The sequence below is a fragment of the Schistocerca piceifrons genome, chromosome 3 (assembly GCF_021461385.2).
Source record: "Schistocerca piceifrons isolate TAMUIC-IGC-003096 chromosome 3, iqSchPice1.1, whole genome shotgun sequence".
NCBI lineage: Eukaryota > Metazoa > Arthropoda > Insecta > Orthoptera > Acrididae > Schistocerca > Schistocerca piceifrons.
The window spans coordinates 910,159,779-910,186,215 of NC_060140.1; positions in this window are offsets into that span (position 1 = coordinate 910,159,779).

Consider the following 26,437-nt stretch of genomic DNA (forward strand, 5'->3'; position numbering starts at 1 on the left):
TCCTTAACTGTTTACTCATAGTTCATAACATCTCAGATGATCGAAACTTTATCCCAACAAAACTATGATCTTATCCTAAACATACCTTTGAAGTCATACATAAAAAAACACAGTCCTCCACAAGTTCATCCAAGGTTTCAGGCCAATCTGTCACTGACGTAATAACCATGGTAATCTACCTAGAATCGAGCAATAATGTTACTGACATTTTTTGGAAAAATATTACTATATATTTAATTATTCCTTGGTTTAAAATTGGTGAAATCTCTTACCCTACTTTCTCTTTGAGTACAAGAGGGATTCGGTATTGTAAACGAAAAATATTTTATTTATGTTCTCACTAAGTTCATACACAAGAATTTTTGATCGTCCTTGGCCTGTCAGCGATAACTTGAGAATGTTGTTGTTGTTGTCTTCAGTCCTGAGACTGCTTTGATGCAGCTCTCCATGCTACTCTATCCTGTGCAAGCTTCTTCATCTCCCAGTACCTACTGCAACCTACATCCTTCTGAATCTGCTTAGTGTATTCATCTCTTGGTCTCCCTCTACGATTTTTACCCTCCACGCTGCCCTCCAACGCTAAATTTGTGATCTCTTGATGCCTCAGAAGATGTCCTACCAACCGGTCCCTTCTTCTGGTCAAGTTGTGCCCCAAACTCCTCTTCTCCCCAATTCTATTCAATACTTCATCATTAGTTATGTGATCTACCCATCTAATCTTCAGCATTCTTCTGTAGCTCCACATTTCGAAAGCTTCTATTCTCTTCTTCTCCAAACTATTTATCGTCCACGTTTCACTTCCATACATGGCTACACTCCATACAAATACTTTCACAAACGACTTCATGACACTTAAATCTACACTCGATGCTAACAAATTTCTCTTCTTCAGAAACGCTTTCCTTGCCATTGCCAGTCTACATTTTATATCCTCTCTACTTCGACCATCATCAGTTATTTTACTCCCCAAATAGCAAAACTCCTTTACTACTTCAAGTGCCTCATTTCCTAATCTAATTCCCTCAGCATCACCCAACTTAATTCGACTACATTCCATTATCCTCGTTTTGCTTTTGTTGATGTTAATCTTATATCCTCCTTTCAAGACACTGTCCATTCCGTTCAACTACTCTTCCAAGTCCTTTGCTGTCTCTGACAGAATTACAATGTCATCACCGAACCTCAACGTTTTTATTTCTTCTCCATGGATTTTAATACCTACTCCGAATTTTTCTTTTGTTTCCTTTACTGCTTGCTCAATATACAGATTGAATAACATCGGGGAGAGGCTACAACCCTGTCTCACTCCCTTCCCAACCGCTGCTTCCCTTTCATGCCCCTCGACTCTTATAACTGCCATCTGGTTTCTGTACAAATTGTAAATAGCCTTTCGCTCCCTGTATTTTACCCCTGCCACCTTTAGAATTTGAAAGAGAGTATTCCAGTCAACACTGTCAAAAGCTTTCTCTAAGTCTACAAATGGTAGAAATGTAGGTTTGGCTTTTCTTAATCTATTTTCTAAGTCGTAGGGTCAATATTGCCTCAAGTGTTCCAACATTTCTGCAGAATCCAAACTGATCCCCGCCGAGGTCGGCTTCTACCAGTTTTTCCCTTCGTCTGTAAAGAATTCGCGTTAGTATTTTGCAGCTGTGACTTATTGAACTGATAGTTCGGTAATTTTCACATCTGTCAACACCTGCTTTCTTTGGGACTGGAATTATTATATTCTTCTTGAAGTCTGAGGGTATTTCACCTGTCTCGTACATCTTGCTCACCAGATGATAGAGTTTTGTCAGGACTGGCTCTCCCAAGGCCGTCAGTAGTTCCAATGGAATGTTGCCTACTCCGGGGGCCTTGTTTCGACTCAGGTCTTTCAGTGCTCTGTCAAACTCTTCACGCAGGATCGTATCTCCCATTTCATCTTCATCTACATCCTCTTCCATTTCCATAATATTGTCCTCAAGTACATTGCCCTTGTATAGACCCTCTATATACTCCTTCCACCTTTCTGCTTTCCCTTCTTTGCTTAGAACTGGGTTTTCATCTGAGCTCTTAATATTCATACAAGTGGCACTGTTTTCTCCAAAGGTCTCTTTAATTTTCGTGTAGGCAGTATCTACCTTACCCCTAGTGAGATAAGCCTCTACATCCTTACATTTGTCCTCTAGCCATGCCTGCATAGCCATTTTGCACTTCCTGTCGATCTCATTTTCGTATTCCTTTTTGCGTGCTTCATTTACTGCATTTTTATATTTTCTTTTTCTTATTTCATCAATTAAATTCAATATTTCTTCTGTTACCCAAGGATTTCTACTAGCCCTCGTCTTTTTACCTACTTGATCCTCTGCTGCATTCACTACTTCATCCCTCAGAGCTACCCATTCTTCTTCTACTGTATTTCTTTCCCCCATTCCTGTTAAATGTTCCCTTATGCTCTCCATGAAACTCTGTACAACCTCTGGTTTAGTCAGTTTATCCATGTCCCATCTCCTTAAATTCCCATCTCTTTGCAGTTTCTTCAGTTTTAATCTACAGTTCATAACCAATAGATTGTGGTCAGAGTCCACATCTGCCCCTGGAAATGTCTTACAATTTAATACCTGGTTCCTAAATCTCTGCCTTACCATTATATAATCTGTAATAATAATAAACTTGAGAAAGAGACTGAAATAATTTGACGAGATCTTATCTCTATGCATTGCGGAAACCCTCATCCTTGCCTAACTTACCTTGTATAGCTTTCAGAACATGAACAGATTGTTTATTTCACAGTGTAACACCCTGACATCACCCATACCATTACTACTCGTAAAAGGCTCCAGCAGAGTTCGTGATTTGTAAGGAGGGAGAAATTTTAGTGAGCTTGTTTAATCCTCTTGCTTTACAACCCAATTTCAAATTTCAACCATACAGATACACCACTCAGCTTCAGTGACAATTAAATGCTACCAAAGTCCAATACTCCCTTTTGTTCACTGAGAAAATCTACTCTGAGAATTGCACTGCTAGTAAGCAATGGAGCTATCATAAAATTCGCCGAAAACGAGTGCCCCTAGCAAAAAATCCAAACCAAGTCTGATTCAGAACTTCTTTCCCATAATCGCGCCTTTCGTCTTTGTCCGTTTTAACGGCACGGTTGGTCAGACTATCACCTCCTCACGCTTACAAAACGCAATTTCACCGACGGCAGACATCGGGCTCCCACAGTCCAGATAAATTGACTTCATCAACTGAAATAGTGACAACAGGATGGTTTACAGAATTTTGGCCACTTTCATTTCCTGTAATAGCACATCCCTACAACTCTGGGTGCAGCATCGTCCGCTGCATCGATTGTCGCTTGTATTGTGTCATTGTCGTGTGAATTGTTTTCTCTCTGTTTATTATGCAGGTCAGGAGAAAAAACTTCAACTATCTTTCCCCTTCTCTGTGGGTTAAGACTACTGTAATCATGTTGGTTTGGGCTGACCTACCTCCATGAACATTGTAGTTGTAGTTATTTTCATTTCCATAGCTTACCTGATTCCAAGAAGGCCACGCACACCATTCCTACTATGGAATCTACCGCTATTGTTTAACCGTCCTCTGGAATGCCAGTCATTTGTTCGATAAGGTTGGTGTCTGAAATCACGTCTGCTACTCTCTTGATTATCGGACTGCCCCTTGAATACCATTGTATGGTTGGTCACGGTGTGGTCGGAATTCTTGTCTGTTTTTGTCCTGACAATTGTTCCTTGACAAACGGTCAACGTTGTCAAATTCAGGTTTCTGTAATGCGCACTGAAACGCTGCGTTATCGGATTGCCATTGATTCACTGGTATAATGTGCCTCTGTAGAATCTATAATTTGATCAGACATATTAGTATAATTCCGCAGGACTGTAAAGCTTAGACAAAAACTGATTCTTTCGAACCGTGTGTTGAAAATATCGCTCGAGACTCGAAAAGCCCGATTGCTCAAAATTCTTAAGCATAATAATGCTATATCTCACGTAATCTTGCATCGGTTGCCACCAGTAGGTGGACAGGAATGCATGATAATATCCATATATTTTGCATTCATGAGGTAGTGGATGAATTATTGTGGCCGGCGTCTGTGTCCGAGCGGTTCTAGGCGCTTCAGTACGGAACCGCGCTGCTGCTACGATCGCAGGTTCGAATCCTGCCTCGGTCGTTGATGTGTGTGATATCCTTAGGTTAGTTAGGTTTAAGTAGTTCTGAGTCTAGGGGACTGATGACCTCAGACGTTAAGTCCCATAGTGCTTAGAGCCATTTTTTTGCATTATTGTGGCTCGCTTGCCGTCGAAGTATCCGCCTGTAAATTCTAATTCGTGACCAGTTAGCCGTGCTGGTGGCAGGGAATAATAAAATTGTTCAGCCCAACATTTCGAAAAACAGTAGAAATAAGAGTATGGATGTAATTGAAAATATAGCTCCTTTGTTTACAAGAATTCTTTGTCACACTAGAGTCTGAGTGATGACTATCTTGTCTCCCAAACAACTCATGATCATGAGCAAGCTCGCTTACATGCCTGGAGTACAACTGTTCCTTAGAGAAGAATTACAGTGTTCACTAGCATTACCTCTTTGCTCTAATTTATTTTCAGAGCGATAATTATGTTTATATAATTGGTTGACGTACCTCTTACGCTGAGTTTGTTGCCCTTGTCTGACCTGCTGTGGCGACGGAAGTTGCTCCATATCAGCGTAAGGAACCAAATGCTTGACATCATAATTCCTATCAGAGCGAGTGGACAATTGGCCTAAGGTTGTAGCTAATACATCCAGTAGTTCTGAAACTGTAGTAAAATGTTCCTTGGACTTAAGTGACAGAGCTTCCGACCACATTCTGAGAGATTCAGACCAAGTCACGTTGATGACCCTATTCTTTAAATTGGGTAACCTCAGGGTCTGGCAACACGCTATTCACCTTTGCCATCATCTCTTCCTTATTCTTGTACTGTGTGTCCCCTAATCCCCAAGGAAGCTTTTCTATCTTTCTTTTTTTATTTATTTTTTCTCTGCGGGATCTCATTTTGCTGAAGTTGTTCTGCTGCTTTATCTCCAAACCTTCTCTCTATACACTATGTGATCAAAGGTATCCGGACACCCACCAAAACATACGTTTTTCATATTAGTTGCATTGTGCTGCCACCTATTGCCAGGTACTCCATAGCAGCGACCTCAGTAATCATCAGATATCGCGAGAGAGCAGAATGGGGCGCTCCGAGGAACTCACGGCCTTCGAACGTGGTCAGGTGATTGGGTGTCACTTCTGTCATACGTTTGTACGCGAGATTTCCACACTCCTAAACATCACTAGGTCCACTGTTTCCGACGTGATAGTGAATTGGAAACGTGAAGGGACACGTACAACAAAAACGCGTGCAGGCCGACCTCATCTGTTGACTGACAGAGACCGCCGACAGTTGAAGACGGTCGTAATGCGTAATAGGCAGACATCTATCCACACCATCACACAGAAATTCCAAATTGCATCAGGATCCACTGCAAGTACTATTACAGTCAGGCGGGAGGTGAGACAACTTGGATTTCATGGTCGACCAGCTGCTCATAAGCCACACATCACGCCGGTAAATTTCAAACGACGCCTCACTTGGTGTAAAGACCGTAAACATTGGACATTGAACGGTGGAAAAACGTTGTGTGGAGTGACGAATCACGGTACACAATATGGCGATCCGATGAGAGGGTGTGGGTATGGTGAATGCCCTGTGAACGTCATATGTCAGCGTGTGTAGTACCAACAGTAAAATTCGGAGGCGGTTGTGTTGGGGTGTGCCCGTGTTTTCCAAGGAGGGTGCTTGAACCCCTCGTTGTTTTGCGTGGCACTATGACAGCACAGGCCTACATTGATGTTTTAAGCACCTTCTTGCTTCCCGCTGTTGAAGAGCAATTCGGGGATGTGCGATTGCATCTTTCAAAACGATCGAGCACCTGTTCATAATGCACAGCCTGTGGCGGAGTGGTTACACGGCAATAACATCCCTGTAATGGACTGGCTTGCACAGAGTCCTGACATGAATCCTACAGAACACCTTTGGGATGTTTTGGAACGCCGACTTCGTGCCAGGCCTCACCGACCGACATCGATAGCTCTCCTCAGTTCAGCACTCCGTGAAGAAAGGGCTGCATTCCCCAAGAAGCTTTCCAGCACCTGACTGAACGTATGCCTACGAGTGTGGAAGCTGTCATCAAGGATAACGGTGCGCCAACACCATACTGAATTCCAGCGTTACCGATGGAGGGCGCCACGAACCTGTAAGTCATTTTCAGCAAGGTGTCCGGATATCTTTCATCACATAGTGTATTAACGGACCCTTTTTTCCAATCCGCATGGACAGATTATCGATCTTAAGTGTGGTTTCATATTTCATTATCATCCTCAATGTCTTATTTGGGCTTTTTATAATCATTCTTAATCTCTTCATTGCTCTCTTATAATCTCTTAAAAATTTCTTCTTGTCATTTAAAATTCTCTTCTTGACTCTGGATTGACGTCCGTATCAGTTGCGACCACCCCCCCTGATTCCTCTGTCCTGTGATAACACATAAAGGTGAAGGGGCTGCATTAGTCTGCACTGATGTTGTGGAAGCCAGACGCTGACCCTCAGTCACTGAGCTAGACTCTCCTGACTCACCACAACCCACACAATCGTTAAAAAATATCATCTCGTTTACTTCTGTAGCGCATACCTTACTTAAAACATTGACCGTGGAAGTTCCTCTGCCCGCTGATGAACTATTAAATGCAGCCTCAGCTAACCCTCCAGTTCCACTTTTACTTCTAGCAGTAATTGATATGTTGAATATGCAGAGAATAGTTAAACACAAACAGGAAGAAATAATTATTATACAAGACACCTACTGTACATACAAGAACCCACTAATCTAGACCCACAGAGTCTGAAAATCCACAAGAGCAGTCCACCTACACTGATTTAGTCAGTCCTATCTCTTAGAGATTCAAGTAGTCACAAGGATACATAACAGTTCCCTCAGCAAAAATACACTCATAGGCATCCTATTACTTTAGCAATACCACAAGCAGAACTTCACTCATGACATCAGAAAACTAACAACACTCCTACCAAAATGCTTCGTATAACCCTCAAAGGAATTTCCAGCAGGCAAAACGAAGGAAATTACTGCAATCCAGTAATTAAAGATAAGTAATCACTGCATAAATCCACATGAATCCCTGCTTCGCTTTAAAGAACATCATTCACAAGAACAGTGTTCAGTTAACTCCTTACAATCGATGCAAAGCTTATGCTTCGACAGATTGACAGAAAGAAAGAAAAATATTTACAAGTAAACAGGAACAAGACTCAAGCATCAGCTAAGACATAGACAAACTTTTACATATCCGTAACCTATTATTCACGCAGCATGCCACTCCAAAATCTCACACGGTGCAAGTATTTCGACAGATCGCCACAAATAGTAAAAATATCATAGTCAAGTAACTCATTCCTCTCTTAAATCGCACTAGCAAAGTTACCAGTTGATTCCACTAAAGGTTTAACAATGTCTGAACACAGTAACGTTTGCACTCCCATACAGTCAATTTCCGATTTCTATTAAATGCTGAACCACACTCAGAAAAAAACCACAAATGATTCAACTGCTTTCACAGTTCTTATAACCAGTTACCAGTTCCCAAACTTATACAAGAACACCATGTGTCCTCTACTTTTGCCAACAACAGAGAAAAATCACAGGTTACTTTTCATACAAAAAGCACGATATAGTCATTCAGTTAAAAGAAAACACAAGATATATCTAAACAACTGTTCAAATTCACCAAGGCAGTGAGAAAGTACTAGTTTCCATAAATTATAGCCCCAAGTACTATATCCTAAATTTTGTCCAGGAAAAGCATGTACTAAAGATTTCCTGTGCAAGTGACTTTAAAGGTATATACCGTATGCATGTGTATTCACTTCTACATCTACATCTACATGACTACTCTGCAATTCAAATTTAAGTGCTTGGCAGAGGGTTCATCGAACCACAATCATACTATCTCTCTACCATTCCACTCCCGAACAGCGCGCGGGAAAAATGAACATCTAAACCTTTCTGTTCGAGCTCTGATTTCTCTTATTTTATTTTGATGATCATTCCTACCTATGTAGGTTGGGCTCAACAAAATATTTTCGCATTCGGAAGAGAAAGTTGGTGACTGAAATTTCGTAAGTAGATCTCGCCGCGACGAAAAACGTCTTCGCTTTAATTACTTCCATCCCAATTCGAGTATCATATCTGTCACACTCTCTCCCCTACTACGTGATAATACAAAACGAGCTGCCCTTTTTTGCACCCTTTCGATGTCCTCCCTCAATCCCACCTGGTAAGGATCCCACACCGCACAGCAATATTCTAACAGAGGACGAACGAGTGTAGTGTAAGCTGTCTCTTTAGTGGACTTGTTGCATCTTCTAAGTGTCCTGCCTATGAAACGCAACCTTTGGCTCGCGTTCCCCACAATATTATCTATGTGGTCTTTCCAACTGAAGTTGTTCGTAATTTTAACACTCAGGTACTTAGTTGAATTGACAGCCTTGAGAATTGTACTATTTATCGAGTAATCGAATTCCAACGGATTTCTTTTGGAACTCATGTGGATTACCTCACACTTCTCGTTGTTTAGCGTCAACTGCCACCTGCCACACCATACAGCAATCTTTTCTAAATAGCTTTGCAACTGATACTGGTCTTCGGATGACCTTACTAGACGGTAAATTACAGCATCATCTGCGAACAACCTAAGAGAACTGCTCAGATTGTCACCCAGGTCATTTATATAGATCAGGAACAGCAGAGGTCCCAGGACGCTTCCCTGGGGAACACCTGATATCACTTCAGTTTTACTCGATGATTTGCCGTCTTTTACTACGAACTGCGACCTTCCTGACAGGAAATCACGAATCCAATCGCACAACTGAGACGATACCCCATAGGCCCGCAGCTTGATTAGAAGTCGCTTGTGAGGAACGGTGTCAAAAGCTTTCCGGAAATCTAGAAATACGGAATCAACTTGAGATCCCCTGTCGATAACGGCCATTACTTCGTGCGAATAAAGAGCTAGCTGCGTTGCACAAGAACGATGTTTTCTGAAACCATGCTGATTACGTATCGATAGATCGTTCCCTTCGAGGTGATTCATAATGTTTGAATGCAATATATGCTCCAAAACCCTACTGCAAACCGACGTCAATGAAATAGGTCTGTAATTCGATGGATTACTCCTACTACCCTTGTAAGTAGGCTGTTTAGGTTTTCTTATTGGTAAACCCACGTAGCGCTCTGTATGAAAATCACTGGCTGTGCTGTGTGCAGTCTGTGGCTAGTTTGCATTGTTGTCTGCCATTGTAGTGTTGGGCAGCGGTAGCTGGATGTGAACAGCGCGTAGCGTTGCGCAGTTGGAGGTGAGCCGCCAGCAGTGGTGGATGTGGGGAGAGAGATGGCGGAGTTTTGAAATTTGTAAGACTGGATATCATGGACTGCTATACACATTATGACTTTTGAACACTATTGAGGTAAATACATTGTTTGTTCTCTATCAAAATCTTTCATTTGCTAACTATGCCTATCAGTAGTTAGTGCCTTCCGTAGTTTGAATCTTTCATTTAGCTGGCAGTAGTGGCGCTCGCTGTATTGCAGTAGCTTGAGTAACGAAGATTTTTGTGAGGTAAGTGATTTGTGAAAGGTACAGGTTAATGTTAGTAAGGGCCATTCTTTTGTAGGGATTTCTGAAAGTCAGATTGCGTTGCGCTAAAAAAAAATATTGTGTCTCAGTTTAAGCACAGTCATGTATAATTGTTGAAAGGGGACGATTCATATGTCAACCCTTAGCCGAGGATACCTCACTGGAATCTTCTGATTTTTTTCTTGTAGTTTGTGTAATTAGTGTAGCTATTGTTTATTGCTAGCGAGTAGTTGTAGAGAGAATCTCCTTTATAGTTGCAGCCTTTCATTGTTGCACGGTAAAACAGTTGTGGCATGCATGTAGATTTGCGCCAAGTATTTCGCTGCTGCGCTTGCAATTAACGAGATATTATGTTCAGTGCTATGTTAATGTGTTCTCTTATTGTTGCTCTTCAAATTGTGTTTTTCTGTGTTATCGTGTGAAATATTGTGACAATAATGGCGTGTGAAAAACGTAATACTAGGCTCCAAAGTAAACTGAGAAATGACAGTGATGACGAAAGCAGTGTGTTAGCGCCACCGAGTAATGAATTAACTAATGTTCAAAGTAGTAATTTGGTAATTGTGCATAGAGAAATGGAGCGGGCGGCAAATAATGGTGTAAACAGTGAAACAGGTAGTGAACAGGGAAGCATTATCGATCGATCGGTCGGCAACAGCTCGCCTCAGGAATCCGACATGACAGAACACAATACTGCAACTACTGTAGACTTAGGTTTTGGGTCCTCACCGTTTTCTCAAATGAGTCAAAACACATTTTCTGCTTGTCAAAATGCGAATGTTGCCGGTGAAAATGCACAGCAAAAAAGCATAGAGAAACAGATTCCAGACACTAATACATTATTATTGCAATTAATGCAACAAATGGAACAAAATCAGAGACAAATGGGACAAAATCTTCAAAAGTTAGACACAATGGAACAAAATCTTCAAAAGTTAGACACAATGGAACAACACCAGAGACAAACACAGCAACAGTTAGACACAATGGAACAAAATCTTCAAAAGTTAGACACAGTGGAACAAAATCTTAAAAAGTTTGACACAATGGAACAAAATCTTCAAAAGTTAGACACCACACTTGATCAAACACGTGAAGATTTAACTACTGAGTTACATAACATTGAATCGAAATGTCAAAAAGTCTGTAATGACGTAAAAACACAAATTTGTGAGCATTTTCAACCTATTTTTTCGCGGCATGAAAATGCATTACAGAATCACGAAGCAGCCATAAAAGAACTGCAAACCATTGTTCATGAAAATCATGAGACCTTGTGGGCTAAAATTGACTTAGTTGCATCTACTGATTCGGTTACGCAACTTGCAAAAACTCAGGGAAAAACTTGAAGGACACAGTAGATTCGATTTCAACACAAATGGACACTCTGAAACTTGGTTCAGAAAAACACACTGAGGAAATGTGTTCACTATCGGAGAAAGTAGCCGAACTTTCGGATCAGGTCACTAACTTATCTACAAAGGTAGATGATGATCTGAATGACACAAGACCTGTAGCCTCCACTGACACAGAAGAGTATCAACAAATTATAAAATTCAAACAAAATCAAAATCAAATCAATACACAGTACAAAAGAGAAATCCGGGAAGTACAAGATCAGTTGACGCAGGTGATACAAGAATTACATATTTCAGAGGACACTCGCGCTCCAGTACGGGAAGAGGGACATAGAAATACGGAACAACCACTAAATAATAACACAGGACACTTCGGAAATTATGAAAGAAATTGGCAAGGCGCATTGGATTTTGAGATGGAACCGCCGACACGACGTAACAATGACCGATATGCTACTCGCTGACACGATGATTTTGACTATAAGCTGTTCATTACTACATGTAAATTCAAAACGTTTAAGAATTCTGCCAACGACATTCATCCACAAGCGTGGCTCCATCAATTCTCTCATTGTTTTCCTCCCTACTGGTCATTGGAGCACAAGTTAGAATTTATGTGTGGCTACTTGGAGAATGAACCAGCTGTAAGAATGCGATCGGTCATTCACGATTGTCACAGTGAAGGAGAATTTTATCATGCCTTCCTCTCAGCGTATTGGTCTCAAGCTATACAAGACCGAGTAAAACATAGCATCATAATGATGAAACGTTTCGAACAATCTGAATTTTCCAGTCTTATGAAATATTTTGAAGACATGTTGTATAAGAATCAGTATCTTTCAAACCCATACAGCCCCTCAGAACTCATCCGCATTTGCTTAATCAAATTACCTGAACATTTACAGCATATTATTTTAGCAGGACGTTGCAAAGACGACATTGAAGCTTTTCAGGGACTGTTACAAGAATTGGAAATTGACACTGACAATCGCGGAACGCGAAAACAGGAGCACAACAATTACAGGACACATCTGTCACAATTCCGCGATGACAGAAATAATACACGACAAGGCTATTCTTATAATGTAAATCGTGACCAAAACAGACACCACCCATATGACAACCGTTGGCAGAGTAGTAATAATTACAGGGAAAGATCACCTCTCCGCAGTAATGACTATTACAGAGACAATCAGAGAAACAGACAATATGGGAACCAAAATAATTATTATTACGGGAGACAGAATAACTTTAGACGCAACGGTCCAGCGCGCAGTTACGATTCAGGGAGAAATTCTTAACCGACAAGAAAGAAACTACAGGAACTACCGACATGACCACAGACGATGTGATCGTAACGACAGACCTGAATTGCATCAGAACTGGCGAGATTTAAACAAGGCCGGGCCCTCTCGTCACGGTGAATTTGTAGAAGTTAGGTCTCCAAATCCCAATAACGACGCGCGCCAACAAAGAGACAATAGGCAATGACTCACACCGCTGGCAGCCACAAAACGAACTTATGAAACTGACGACGCAGCTGCCGTAGCTAGTAATTACGTAAAAATGGAAGACATTAGGGACATCTTACTCCAGGAACACAACGTAAATCTTAACAACATTGCATATCATGTGATTCACATTACTGTAAATGACGTAAAATTTACGGCAGTACTTGACTCTGGCAGTCCCATTTCAGTAATTAGTGAAACAGCTTTTAGCAAATGCAACAAATCGAACGATTGCCCCACACTTCCGTTACGTAAGATTAAATTACAAGGTGCAATCATTGGAAAAAGTGTAGATGTACGCCAAAAAACCAACTTAGAATTCTTTTGTCAAAGCCACAGCTTCTCTATGAACTTTCTTATTGTTCCATTATTGTCGACGGAAATTATACTGGGAGTAGACTTTTTGAATGAATACAAAGCAATCTTAAACTTTTACGATGCCGAAATAAGTTTGGAGAAAGAAGGTAAGTCAGTAGCTTTGAAATTTGAAGATTGGCTCTCAAACCATGACGAAGAAATTAATCGGCTTTACCTCCCGTTAGACAACAGTTCGGAATTTTCGACGGAACGTGACACTAACAATCACTCTGCAAGTACTGACAGGGATGATATCGATGGCATATTTGAAATTAATGAGTTAATTCAGAATAAAATTCAAACAATTGAGAATTGTAATAACACTGATAGGCAGAACGTTTTTGAGATTTTACAAGAACATTCCACAGTTTTTACTCACAAAACAGGTACAATCAAGGAATTTCAATACCAATTTCGTGTTCATGAGCATACTAAATTTTGTGTTAGACCATACGTAATTCCAGCACATTATAGGGACCGCGTTAGAACAGAAACACAATCTATGCTTGACGAGGGCATTATTGAGCCTGCAGTAAGCTCATACAACAATCCATTACATGTTGTTGAGAAGAAAAATGGATCGATCAGACTTGTCTTAGATTCGAGACAAATCAATACTATCATTATTCTTGAAACAGACAGGCCGCAAACGTCGAAAGAACTTCTTCAAAATTTTAATGGTGTAAAAGTGTTGTCTCCCATTGATCTCAGATTCATCCAGAATGTAGAAAATACACAGCTTTCCTTTGTTTCGGCGTTTGTTATCAGTTTCGGAAACTTCCCTTTGGTTTGAACATTTCTTCAGCAGCATTCATTCGCGGGCTAAATTCCATATTACCGGAGTTCTTAAAACGTCACATCACCTTATATGTGGACATTCTAATAGCAGAAGCTTCATGGAAACAACATAATCGCATACTCAACAGTTTGTTACGTATTTTTGCAGAATCTGGAATTACAGTTAACTTGGAAAAGTCTGAATTCGGTAGGTCAAAGGTGAGGTTTTTGGGACATATTATTTCTTCTGAAGGCATTCAGCCGGATCCTGAAAAGTTAGAAGCAATCAGAGCCATTCCAGTTCCATCCACAAAAAGACAAGTCCGCAGTTTTTTAGGTCTCGTAAATTTTTACCGTCGTTTTCTGAATATGCAAATTCTTGTTACACCAAAACTTTGTTCTCTCACTGGAAAAAATACTATTTGGAACTGGGACGAACAAGCACAGTTGGAATTCAATTTTTTTAAAGAATCGCTACTTAACGTGCCGATACTAGCTCATCCAGATCTGTCACAAGATTTCTGCCTTAGCACGGATTCGTCTAAAGTCGGTCTTGGTGCCCATTCATTTCAAGAAGCCATAGAAAATGACACTACCGTTCAGAAAACCATTGCTTTTGCTAGCGGAGTGCTAACAAAATCTGAAAAAATTATTCTGTTACTGAATTAGAAGCTTTAGCTATTGTTTGGGCATTTAACAAGTTCCGTTTCTTTCTTTCTGGTAAGCACGTAAAAGTATACAGTGATCATCGTGCATTACAATTTCTTATGTCTTCAAAACTAAATTATGACAGGTTAAAACGTTGGGCATTGTTTCTGCAAGAATTCCACTTCACAATAGTCTACATTCCCGGCAAGGAAAATATTGTTGCGGACGCACTGTCACGCGCACCGGCTGGGCTTGAGAAAAGTAACACAGAAGGCAACCTCGAGAAAACTTTCAGTATTCTTTACATTCAGAAAGTCGCCTTTGCAAACTTCATCACCACATCTTTAAAGGACATTGTTCATGAACAAGATAAAGATCCTATTTGGAAAGACATCAAAAGCAAATGGTATGAAAAGACACACACACAGATGCGGCATTATTATCTGGTTAGAAACAACATACTGTTCAAACGCTGCACTGTTGATGACAAGCTATGGGTACTTTGCATTCCTGACGATTTTGTTAATAAGTTCACTTGGTACATTCATTTCAGCTACGCACATTTTGGCCCACGAAAATGTTATCATATTCTTCGAACGACTAGTTATTTTAACAATATGGAAAAGAGAATTCGAAGAGTCTTGTCTCTTTGTAAACTTTGTCAAAAGGCGAAACCATCTACTATCTCCCATCGTGCTTCGCTGTTTCCTATCATTCCTTCTAAATTAAAAAAATTTGCTGCTTTTGATCTCTTGGGACCGCTTGTCAGAACATCTAATGGATTTTCGTACGTTCTAGTCGCCGTTGAACTTACTTCAAAATTTGTTTCTTTCACTCCGCTACGTAAAGCCACTGGACGGTCTGTATCCAACGCCTTTGTTAAAAATTTCTTACGTGAAGTTGGACACGTTAGTAAAGTCATTTCAAATAATGGACCTCAATTCAGATCTGCTCTTTGATCACGCATGCTTCGGAATCATAAAATCAAACCTGTTTTTATTTCATTGTACTCACCACATTGTAACCCGTCTGAACGGATTTTGAAAGAAATCAATAACCTTTGCAGACAGATTGTCACAGAAAGCATCAGCATTGGGACAGATATTTACACTTATTTCAAAATGTGCTGAATGAAATGCCTCATGAATCCACTGCTTTACCACCTACTCCTGTACTAAAGAATGAAGAACCACCGAACAGAATCAGAGAGCCTGTACCTGTCCCGAATACATGTAGACTTCGACACAAAGACATAATTGATTTGGCTCTTAAAAATATATAATCTGCAGCAGACAAATGAAGAAAACTACACGGTAAAGCAAATGCAAAGAAATTGTATATTGGTCAGAAAGTTCTCATTAAAGCTCATTCATTGTCACATAAGAAGAAACACTTGAGTCACAAATTCTTTCTAGTTTACAATGGACCTTACAGAATCCGACGTATACCACATGATAATTGCGTTGAAGTTGAAACTCTGCGTACTAGGAAGAGTAAAGGTTTACACCACATTTCACATGTAAAACCGTTTATTGAAAGATAATCAGCTTTTTAACTTTGTCTTTGCCATATAACTTTTCACTTTACATTGCTAGTATGCTTTGTCAGACTTAGAATCTGTTAACATACAACAATGTTTGAAGTTAAATATCCAGTCTAGAACCTAGGGAACATTTTTAAACAGAAATTACGAATGGATTGTTAGTTGCACGATTACGTAACGACTATAAGGCTCACATACTTAGAACATATACTGGTACTGCTAATGAGATTCTAATGCAACATTTTGGTTTACTTGAAAATACATTCTGGATTTAAAGTACTTTCTGTGAGATACCAGATGAGACAGTGGTTAGTTTATGTGACAGCTACACGATTTTATCACAACGCTACTAATGAGTGACAATTTACAATGTTGCTTTTGCGGTGTATCTGTTTTATATCTGCACAGTTTTTCTGTATTATTCTGGAAAGTGAAACATGTTTTAGTAGTAACTTTTGTGGTATAGCTACAATGAGACAGCCTTTTCCGTAGCACAACAATACGTTACAGGACAGTAATTTCTTCATCACAACAATAAGCGTAATAACTAAGATATCTATACGCAAAGCATTTCACTTTTGTTTATCATGGGGTAAGTACATTGACTTCTGCAGAACTTAGCTTTCGGAGCACAATAACCACGACACTTCCACAGAGATTATCTCACAACAAGACGCACAGTTTAGCGCTACAGTACACGTATTTGAGTGATTAATTATATACTTAAAACATTTATTTTTAAAGATATTTGAAGTACAATGATACAAAGGTTTTCCGTAATAATTTCATTCCATGGTTGTAATCTGTAACACCTGAGGGTATAATTACATTAATCCTCAGGGGGGTACACGCTTACTTTGTGTACCATGTGTTTGGCAAGCACAAGGAGCCCTAGCTAATATGGTATCTGCTTATACAACTTTACACATCGGTACCATATTTCTCTAACACAGAATTACACAGCTATCTGATCATTTAACTGAGAGAGACAAATATTTATTTTACTACATCAGTGACAGATGTTTACATAATTACGCAATTGGATAACTTCACACTTATGAAATTGTATTTTGTCTGTACTTTGTGAAATGCTCATATTTTTCCGGAACCATTGTGATACTATGAGAGCTTTGAATGATGTATTTGGTAAGGGAGCATGATTTTTAAAGTACGTTTGAGGTAAATGACACTGCTGACATGAGCAGAGAATTTTTTTTAGGTTTTGACACTATTGGAGGCAGCTACAACAATTTTGAGATTTGGCTGAGGTTTTATGATGTTATTATTACGACAATGATGTGTATTATGCTGTTGCCATATGTATATGATCAATAAGCTGATGCTATATGAGTTATTTGATTATGCTACGTATCTGTTATGATGAAATATTGAAGAAGTGTCGACGAATGTTTATATGTGTAATAAGGTAAGGAATAATGAATAGTGGTTAGGGACTCTGACTTGTGAAAAAAGGATGTTGGAAACCAAGAATCGTACTTTAAGAGTTATGAAATGTGTGTAAATGCGTGAATGTATCACAATGCCAGCGAAAATTTTTTGGACACTGTTATATTCAATAGGATTTTGTTTCTACAGATTTGTTACCCAAATTCTTGACCTGTGAAATATTTTTATATGAGACTGTCACTGTAGCGGAAACTGCCGTTGTAAATATTTCAGCAAGAAAGGTAAGTGACCTTGGCATAATGCGTTTTGGGTGCCCAGCTGAGAGGTAGACGTCTGACAAAAGAATGCCATTAGGTGCAAAAAAAAGGAAGAGGCCATTATCCTCGCTATTGACATTCCTTTGTAGAAAGCATCGCAAATACGACATGCTCAAACTTGAAAACATATGATTACACTGTGGAGCTCTTAATTTATGATATTTACTAAAATTCCTAATGAGATGATGAGAAACATTTTACATCCATGGTCTTTCTAGTTGAGAGATTGCTCATATTGTTTAATATCTAGTTTCTAGCTGCACTGCAGCATTGGTTAATATAAAATTTATAGTAGTACTAATATAAATATTTTCTGTCTACGGATCGAGTAAATAATAATTTTTTTCAAAAAAATGAGGGAGCACAGAATGACATTTACCTTCACAGGAACTGCATTCATAATTTTCTTTTCAAGTACTTGGTAATTTATTTTGTAGAATAAGTTGTGGTGACCACTTTAGTTACATAGACATTACGATGTGAATATACATTTCCCTTGTCTGCATTGCTGTCTTTAGTGTAATATTTTTTTTTCTGCTTGAGCTATGCCATGTGTAGATATAAGTTATTTCATTTGCTGCTGCTGTTTGCCAGGCATAATGTTACTGAATTTGACTTTGTATAACGCTGTTAAGCCAGTTTTACTAGGCATTTATTTTTCTTGTTTGCTGCTCTTTGCCTTATATTAGTTGTAATTTATGCTGCTTGCTTTGCCTTTTGTATTTTTTATCATTGCTGTTTGTGTTAATTGTTTTGTGCTGCTGCATTGCCTCGTCCCTTAGTTTAGCATCTGAGCTCAGTAGATTTAAGTTAGCTTAAGAGGGGGTAGACTATATAAGAAACTAACTATGATGAATTGGAAGAAATGCATTGAGAAGATATAAGAAAATGGTTTGGCCAAAAAAAAAAGTAGTGTACAGTGGAGAAAGACTATTTTGAAAGAGGATGTGAACAGAATACAGAAAGCAGGCTTAGATAGTGCTTTTGGGAATAATGATGAACAAAGGGAGATCTCCATGCAAAATACTGGAGTAAAACAAATCCTGTCCTTTCCTTTTGTGTCATCCCTCTATATATTTGTGTACCCTGTGTATTTGTGTTTTTCCTGTCTTTATGTGTTTAGCTGATGAGAGCTATGTTGTAGAATTTTTCTAATACTATGTTATTTACTTTGTGAAGATGTTGAGACATTATTTATTCTGTTTTGTTGCTCATATGTGAAGGTGATGTTTCAAAAGTTATTCTGATCTTTATGTATGTACTTATGTCATTATTTTTGTAACACTGATGTATATGTTTATTTCTATTCTTTTGTAAAGCCTGTGTTACTACAAATGTTATCTGTATTGTTATGTTCTTTAATGATGTATTTTGTACCTTTGTAATTGTATTCTTATGTTACATAATTGCGATTGACACCAGTTCATTATATTATTAATTTGTAAGTTCCATTTCACTGCACACATTTCTGTTGGTCATAGTATATGGACAATATGTGAGAAGTAGGAACTGTTAGTGTTTGCATGTGTGTTAATAATTCAGCAAGGGACTGGATAACAGCATTGCTGGTTCTAAGGACAATTTAAAAAAAAATTTTTTTGTGAGTGCACAAGTGGTGGTTTATGGACTTGCTATATTCTCCGCAAAACTCTTCAATGGTGATTGTGCACCTGCACAGTCACAACAGATGGCTGCTGGCCATCTCTACAAGGACTACAGTGGAGCTGCATCTTTGATGACCCACCAATACCATTATTTCTACAAGGACTACAGTGGGTCTGCACCTCTGGTGGCCCACCAATATCGTCATCTCTACCAGGACTACAATGGGTATGCTCTGTGATGACCTACCTACCAATATTCTTCAAAACTTCGACTGACTCTGCTGTGGGTTTGCTCTGTTGTGGCCCATTATCTGTCAGCATGTCAAGAGTCAGCACTGTCTTTCCGTTGGAAGGACAACACTACTTCTTCAAGACTGCATGGAAATCCACTACTTCCATGTGCATTTTCTTTTACTTCTCAGACTTTGAGAAAAACACTGCAATTTTACTGTGATGAATGATCATTACTGTCTTTATGGACTGTGAGAAAATTTTAGCTGTTGACCAACATTGTATCAATAAGTGTATGCATTTGATATCTTTGTTATTGTAATTATGAAAAATTTTGTCAAATCATTATTGGCCACTGCCCAAAACAATTTGTAAAATTTTTTGTGGGGAGCATGGGGGCTATGTAAGTAGGCTGTTTAGGTTTTCTTATTGGTAATGCCACGTAGCGCTCTGTATGAAAATCACTGGCTGTGCTGTGTGCAGTCTGTGGCTAGTTTGCATTGTTGTCTGCCATTGTAGTGTTGGGCAGCGGCAGCTGGATGTGAACAGCGCGTAGCGTTGCGCAGTTGGAGGTGAGCCGCCAGCAGTGGTGGATGTGGGGAGAGAGATGGCGGAGTTTTGAAATTTGTAACACTGGATATCATGAACTGCTATATACATTATGACTTTTGAACACTATTGAGGTAAATACATTGTTTGTTCTCTATCAAAAGGGATATCATGAACTGCTATATACATTATGACTTTTGACCACTATTGAGGTAAATACATTGTTTGTTCTCTATCAAAATCTTTCATTTGCTAACTATGCCTATCAGTAGTTAGTGCCTTCCGTAGTTTGAATCTTTCATTTAGCTGGCAGTAGTGGCGCTCGCTGTATTGCAGTAGCTTGAGTAATGAAGATTTTTCTGAGGTAAGTGATTTGTGAAAGGTACAGGTTAATGTTAGTAAGGGCCATTCTTTTGTAGGGATTTCTGAAAGTCAGATTGCGTTGCGCTAAAAAAAAATATTGTGTGTCAGTTTAAGCACAGTCATGTATAATTGTTGAAAGGGGACGTTTCACCCTTCATAAACACTGGTGCGACCTGCGCAATTTTCCAATCTGTAGGTACAGATCTATCGGTGAGCGAGCGGTTGTATATGAGTGCTAAGTAGGGAGCTATTGTATCAGCGTAATCTGAAAGGAACCTAATAGGTATACAATCTGGACCTGAAGACTTACCCGTATCAAGCAATTTCAGTTGCTTCCCAACCCCTAAGGTATCTACTTCTAAGAAACTCATGCTAGCAGCTGTTTGTGTTTCAAATTCTGGAATATTCCATTCATCTTCCCTGGTGAAGGAATTTAGGAAAACTGCGTTCAATAACTCCGCTTTAGCGGCACAGTCGTCGGTAACAATAACATCGGCACTGCGCAGCGAAGGTATTGACTGCGTGTTGCCGCTTGTGTACTTCTGAAAAGTTCCTCTTAAACTCACATACCGTACTGCACACAATATGTGTGTACCAAAGTTCGATCTTGCTTCACATCCAAAAGGCAAAATGCAACTCAGATTCACTTCATATAAATTACCATTCAGCAAATCATGAGAATACACACAAAAGAAGGAACAAATTAAATACCTGCTGCTAATGCCGTAGCAGAGCGGAGAAAGAGCATATCAGTCTGCTAACCAAGAAAAATCCAGTGTTCATCGTGATGCTAGACAGACTGGTCAACGTATGGGAACTACTTACAGTTAAAATACTTCCGTGAAAGCGATGTAATTCAGTGACTTCTGTAAACTTCCGACTTCAGTGTACTTCTTATTTATAATAACTGTGCAGCCGTTGCTGAAATTAAAAGCAATGGTGGTAACATTAAGAGAGTAATGGAAATTACACTGATCCATGTAGAGAACAGGTATGTAGAGAGCGGGTATGTGGGAAGAGTACAGCGAAGGCCTCTTTGAAGGAGATAACTTGTCTGGTAACGTAATTGAAAAGAACTGGGATCGACAGAGAAGGGATAGGGGATCCAGTATTGGAATCAGAAACTGAAAGAGTTGTGGAAGATTTAAGATCAAATAAAGCAGAAGAGATGTATAATGTTCAATCGGAGTTTCTAAAGTCACTGGGGAAAATGTCAACAGAACTACTATTCACATTGGCGTGTAGAATATATGAGACATGATGTACTATCAGATTTTAGGAAAAGTATCACTTACATAACACCGAAGATAGCAATATCTGACAAGTGCGAGAATTATCGCACAATTAGCTTAAGAGCTCACTCATACTAGTTGCTGACAAGAATAATATACAGAAGAATGGAAAAGAAAATTCAGGATCTGTTAGATAGCTAACAATTTCGCTTTAGGAAAGTTAAGGCACCAGAGAGGCTGTTCTGACGTTGCGGTTGATAATGGACGCAAGACTGAAGAAAAACCAAGACACATTCATAGGATTTGTCGACCTGGAAAAAACATTTGACAGTGTCAAATGATGCGAGGTGTTCGAAATTCTGAGATAAATGGAGGAAAGCTATAGGGAAAGACTGATAATATACAGTATGTAGAAGAACCAAGAGATGACAATGAGACTGGAAGACCAAGAACGAAGCGCTCGCATTATGAAGGATGCAGTCTTTCGCCACTACCGTTCAATCTGTACATCAAAGAATTAACGATGAAAATTAAGGAAAGGGTTAAAATTCAGGCTGAACAGATATCAGTGTTAAAATTCGCTGATGACATTGCTATTCTCAGTGAAAGTGAAGAAGAATTACAGGATCTCTTGAACGAAAAGGACAGTCTAATGAGTACAGAATAGAGATTGAGAGTAAATGAAGAAAGACGAAAGAATGAGAAGTAGCGGAAATGAGAACAGCGAGAAACCAACATCAGAATTGTGGATCACGAAGCAGACGAAGCTAATGAATTCTGCTACCTAGGCAGCAAAGCAACGCATTATGGACGCATCAAAGTGAACATAAAAAGTAGACTAGCACTGGCAAAAACGGTATTCCTGGCCAAGAGAGGTTTATTAGTACCAAACATGTTCCTTAATTTGAGTAATAAATTTCTGAGGACCTACTTTGAAGCACAGCACTGTATGGTAGTGAAACATGGACAGTGAGAGCCGTAACAGAAGAAAATCGAAGCATTTGAGATGTGGTCCTAAAGATGAATATTGAAAATTAGGTAAACTGACAAGGTAAGGAATGAGGAGGTACTCAGCAAAATCAGCAAGGTAATGACTATATGGAAAGCTCTGCCAAGAAGAGGGGACAGGATGATAAAGCATCTGTTAAGACGTCAGGGAATAATTTCTATGGTACTAGGAGCTGTAGAAATAAGAACTGTAGAGGTAGACGAAGATTAGCCATATAAATTACTAAACATGGAATGCTGCTGTAATTCCCAAATGTGACGGTTAGTGATGTACCGATAATCTAGTAGTTTTTCAAAGAAACTTGGTAACTGTAAATAATTACATGAAAGTTCATTAATTGTCACTATTGGTTTCCCACGGTACTTGAAGGTCAGACACTGCAACTAGCACTGCACACCATAACATTTAGTTACCCGTTGTGTGAAAGTCCGCTTCGTTACCCGTTGTGTGAAAGTCCATTTCGTTAAATTAAACTTGGTAACCTGCAATGATAAATAATTGACTCGTGAAGTAAGTATTCTTGATACAGTCGACGACGTCCACATCAACAATCAAAATTTGAAGTAGGGAGCTGTCGTGTGGAAAATCGGCATATAGTTGTTGATGAGACTTTGGGATTATATAGGAAAATGACAAATGATCACTGTTTCCTAGTCACGATACGACATTATTCGTCTTCGCCCTGAAGTTTATCCTTGCTTGAATTATGGAAGCACTACTCCGTTATAATCAAAAACCTGGAATAAATCACTGGACTGCATGTACCTGTAAGAAATCACTGCCATGCGTGTGCACTTCAAATTAGTCTAGCTTCTTGCCAAGACTCAAAACGTTCATGAAGAATGCAGCTAGCTGATCACGCGACAGTGCGAAGGATGTCAATGAAGTTATGTTCATTATTCTTTCAGATATAAAAAGAAAATGTAACGAACCGAAATTAAATAATTGAAAAGGTTGCTTCAGACTAAAGTTATACTAGGACTCAGACGCACGCAACTAATTTCAGTTATATTAGACTGAGACTTTTAGGCCTTCCTTAGGCATTGTCATAAACAATGAGACCAACACAAATATGAACCAAAGAGAAATCGGTAAATAACTTTCGCCGGCCTGATTGGCCGAGCGGTTCTATGCACTACAGTCTGGAACCGCGCAACCGCTGCGGTCGCAGGTTCGAATCCTGTCTCGAGCATGGATGTATGTGATGTCCTTAGGTTAGTTAGGTTTAAGTAGTTCTAAGTTCTAGGGGACTGATGACCTCAGAAGTTAAGTCCCATAGTGCTCAGAGCCATATGAACCATTTGAAATAACTTTCATAAGACCTACTCCTTATTTTTTAAGTGCATTTAAAAGGGATGAAGAATAATTTGCGAATCCCCTGAATCCATGATTGATAATAAAAAAATGGATGTCAAGAAAGAGACTGTTGACAGCAATTTCATCTTTCATCGAAAAATAATTCCCGAAATTAATGGTGATACCAAAACAGCTGGCACGAGTATTACGATTAGTGATCGCTGCAAGTGTATAAATTCATATATATATTTCCTTACTCCAAGTGTAGAGGCACAAGGAAGTAGTACGACAGTCATCTGTCTCTCGCCATGGCCGCTCAAGAAAACTAGGCAGACCACGTCTACTCGACAATATTACGTAGACTTCATCTGCGGCTAACATTCATTACCTCTGGTAACCAGAGATATATGTCATCCATGTATTCAGGTCATGGAGACATGGTTCAGGTATAGAACAACAAAGATTGGAAAATTTACGGTCATTTCTCATCACACGTGCGTCTTTCGGTGTTACGAACTGAGTGGTAAGCAATACTCGTATATTCATTTACTAAAAGTACAAGGGAAATTTATGAATTGCTAATTGATGAACATCAACAAAAGCAAAACGAGGATAATGGAATGTAGTCGAATTAAGTCGGGTGATGCTGAGGGAATGAGATTAGGAAATGAGACACTTAAAGTAGTAAAGGAGTTTTGCTATTTGGGGAGCAAAATAACTGATGATGGTCGAAGTAGAGAGGATATAAAATGTAGACTGGCAATGGCAAGGAAAGCGTTTCTGAAGAAGAGAAATTTGTTAACATCGAGTATAGATTTAAGTGTCAGGAAGTCGTTTCTGAAAGTATTTGTGTGGAGTGTAGCCATGTATGGAAGTGAAACGTGGACGATAAATAATCTGGACAAGAAGAGAATAGAAGCTTTCGAAACGGGGTGCTACAGAACAATGCTGAAGATTAGATGGGTAGATCACATAACTAATGAGGAGGTATTGAATAGAATCGGGGAGAAGATAAGTTTGTGGCACAACTTGACATCAGGGGATCACAAATTTAGCATTGGAGGGAAGCGTGGAGGGTAAAAATCGTAGCGGGAGGCCGAGAGATGAATACACTAAGCAGATTCAGAAGGATGTAGGTTGCAGCAAGTACTGGGAGATGAAAAAGCTTGCACAGGATAGAGTAGCATGGAGAGCTGCATCAAACCAGTCTCAGGACTGAAGACCACAACAACAACAATTGCAAGATCTTCCTTTTTTACCGTTTTGTGTTTAACTTCATAAGCTGTAATTCAGAACTGTTTATAGGTTTCCCACTGATGAAGTACGAAAGAATGTTTGGACTCTTTGGAGACTTACATTAAAAACAGAGATAAGTCAAACGACTACATTTTGCTACGCAGCAAACATATTTCACAATTATTCCCAGAAGCATACCCGTGGGTTGAAAGCTACGATGTACTGCAGTCCTCTAAAACTCGACGAATGACGAAGGTTTTGTCACGACAGAAAGTTAAAATCTAACAGACTACACGGGTTTTCTCTATAGCCAATCTTTTATAATATATTACGCTTCGTACCGTTTACTGGATAAAGCAACAGGCAGAATATAGGCGCTTATTTGATGTAAAAGTGCTTATTTCATGTAAAATCTGGACGTTGTGGACAGAAATTCATGAGATTTTTAAAAAAGCATAGCAAAATATTTCACACGTATTGTTTACGGATCGTGGGAAAACTAATTACTTCCTGCCAAACTAATATTCTGTGTTCTGCTCCCGTGAAAACGAACTAAGTGACTCACAGATAAAAAAAAAAGAATTCACTATAATTTTACCGTTTGCAAAAATAAAGAGTTGTCAGTACACTGTTTCAACGTTTTTGCTACACTAACGGCTGACCAAATGTATAAAGCGACAACCATAGCACTAACATTGAGAATACTGTAGTATGTATTCCTACGTATGTGATACTAACACGGCTCTTCGTTCAACTGCTAAAATAAGTTCTTGATTTCACCTCTAAAAGAGAAATAACGTCACTGTCGGCTCCACTTGACACAGTGCACAATGATAGAAACTAGACTTTTAGGAACCGTCATGTGATTTTGGTTTCAAACCTTAACACGGCAGAGAGAGGGGCGTGCGGGCGGTCTATATGCATCTATGGTCTAAGCGTAATGAGGAACAGGTAGGTGCTCCCAACCTTATATGTCAATAGCTTCCAGCGTCAGTTGTTCCGTATGACTTCGAGCGTTATCTTGAACAAAATGCAAGCCTTTCCTCTTTGGCATACCGGACATTTCCTCTTCAGCTCGTGCTTGACTTCGTTCGCCATCGTTCCTGAGTAGAATAGGCTGTTAATAGCGCATTGTTCCTCCAAAAAGTTAAAGAGAGTCCATGCCACGGGCACTCGAAAAGATGGTTAACATGAACTTACCAGCCAGTAATTGCGTTTTGAATTTCTTACGGACAGACAATTCAATGTATTCCTACTTCAAGC